Here is a 2,491-nt window from a genome sequence, read left to right on the forward strand (position 1 = left end):
CACCACCACCACCTCCCCTCCTCTTTCTGTCTCTCCACCTCTGCACTAACCCTCAGGTGAAGAGCAGCAGGTGTTAAAACACCCTCAGCCACAGAGCTACTCACTCCTAATGAGCCCTGCCTCCGCGCTCCATCCATGCATGGAGGACTTTATTTTTAGTGTGGCTAGTTAGAGCCCTGCTGCCATGCTTCAGGAAGGACCGCTGTGGCCTGCGCTGCCCTCCTGCCAGCGAGCCAGGAGTCAAATTATAAATTAAAGTGGTAATATTATCACGCGCCCGCTCATCCTAATGACACCGAGAATGGCTTGAGAAAATCCCCCCTAATAAATAGTAAATCCTTTAAGTTGCAAGCAAATCAACACTTTGTAAATGATTGATTTTGCAGAAGGCATCAATAAAATGAATATGATTTATGCAGCATAAGTCTGATCAGCCCTAAATCACATTTACTTCAACAAAAAGCCTGTAATTATTAGGCCCTATTGCCACTATTAGTAGTACACTCGTGGTATTATTTTACAATTTTCTGCAAATTCTGCCTCTATTCTGTTAATGGTTTTGCTCACAGCCGCGTGCCAGTTTGCAGATACTATAATCGTGGGAAAATAATGACAGTTATCAGTCGCACCCACCAAGTACCCATAAAAATCTGTCCTCTGTTCTGGAAGATGATAATTATTGGTTGTACTACCATTATCATTGTCGTTGTTGATAGAGGAAATCTTGAAGCATTTTTCGAAAGTAATTCCAGAGAAATCACTTCAAATTGGCCTATTTTAGGGGGGACAAGGGACCAGCTTTCGTTATAGCCTAATATTGCACAGAAATCTTTAAATCCAGGCATCCGCAGCCGCCTGGCACACTGTGGCACACGTGCCGTGATGTCAGCGCCTGCATTTTGATAACACATTTTGCAACTTGCTAGTTCTGTTTTGAGTTCAATTATGTAATTACACTGATAATCACAGTGACGGAATTTAACTGCCTTTAATTTGTTATTCAGGTGGAGACGGAGGGACTGCGGATGGAGCAGCCGGGCTGTGTCTCTGCACCGCACAGACACCAGAGCAAGAGCTGCAGCCTGCAAATGAATCCTAAAAAAATGAAGACCTGCTGGATACTTTCTCCTGCTTCTTCTTCTTTCACCAAGTGCACCCTGCGGAGGCTCTCTGACCTCGGATGGCGCCGATTTATCTGCTTCTTTTCCGTCACATGATTTTTAAAGTAAGTGGACAGCTGATGATTGGAATTAAGATTTCTTTTTTAAATATATATATATATATAAATATAACCTGGATAAACTCTGCTTACAGGCTGCAGCAGTGGTCCTGTTTCAGCTTTGAGATGAGGAGGTCTAAACCTGCAGCACAAGAAGAAAAAAAAAGTCTCCTATGTTTAGTCAGTCGTCAGTTCAATTAAATCAAATGTCCATGGATAATTATTCTTGTTAGGCTGTGGGAGGCGGCCCGCTCCCCCATCCTCACTCATAGATTCATGCTAATCAAAGGTGCCAGTGTTTAACAAAACTGTGACCATTAATTGATTGCGATAGAAGGCGCGTAAAGTCGTTTGGAAAGCATTTAAATGTGATAAGAAAATAGGCCCGTGTGCATTCATGGCTGTGTTATACTACAGGCGATAGCTGGCTGGGAGGGAAAATATCCATCCGAGCAAGAAAATATAACCAACAATTTCCCACGATTATGTATCTGTATTGTGTTGTTTTTATTTATTATGAAAGAATCCATCATTAAAACTGTTGCCTCATCGAAGTCCTTTAAAATAGGCTATATATATGTATAGGAGCTCTGTCTCCATTTTCATTTGCCATTTTGTAGACTGCTATGTTGTTGTGTGTTTTTCAGGTGTTATAAAACATCATTAGGGCCTGTACCTGAACCAACAAGCCTCGTTTGACACCAGAGCAGGACTGTTTGATCGTCCCACTGCTGCCAGGTGTAACTGAGACCTCAAGCCACTGTAAGTGTTAAATACATGACTAATTACAGACCTACTTATGAAAATTGAACGGTAGTGTTATGCTAATACATCTTTCTCCAGATAGATCAGGAGCTTCAATTAAAATAAAAACATTTAAAAAATGCTGTAATCAAAGTGGCCAGCAGGGAAGAGCAGCTTTAACGAGGCTGGAAATATTATTTAACGTTATTAAGTGACGTTTAGACGGATATATGACAACCGGTACGTTTAACACAGTGAGACAAACCTGATTTTACTATGTTATCGAGAGCTGTGCTTATATAAATGACCATGTTTCAGTAAATGTTACAGTTTCTGGACAGTGCGGATCAGAAAAAAAGATGTCATCACCCTATATGTTGATTGAATATGATCAATATTTATCTAAAACTGAAGTTATATTTGGATGGATTTTAAATAATAATAATCATCATCATAATACAAATAATAATAATAATAATAATAATAATAATAATAATAATAATAATAATATAGTGAATCTTGACGCGT

This window comes from Morone saxatilis, unplaced genomic scaffold (assembly GCF_004916995.1).
Source record: "Morone saxatilis isolate NCDOM2014 unplaced genomic scaffold, NCSU_SB_2.0 Contig5, whole genome shotgun sequence".
Classification (NCBI taxonomy): Eukaryota; Metazoa; Chordata; class Actinopteri; family Moronidae; genus Morone; species Morone saxatilis.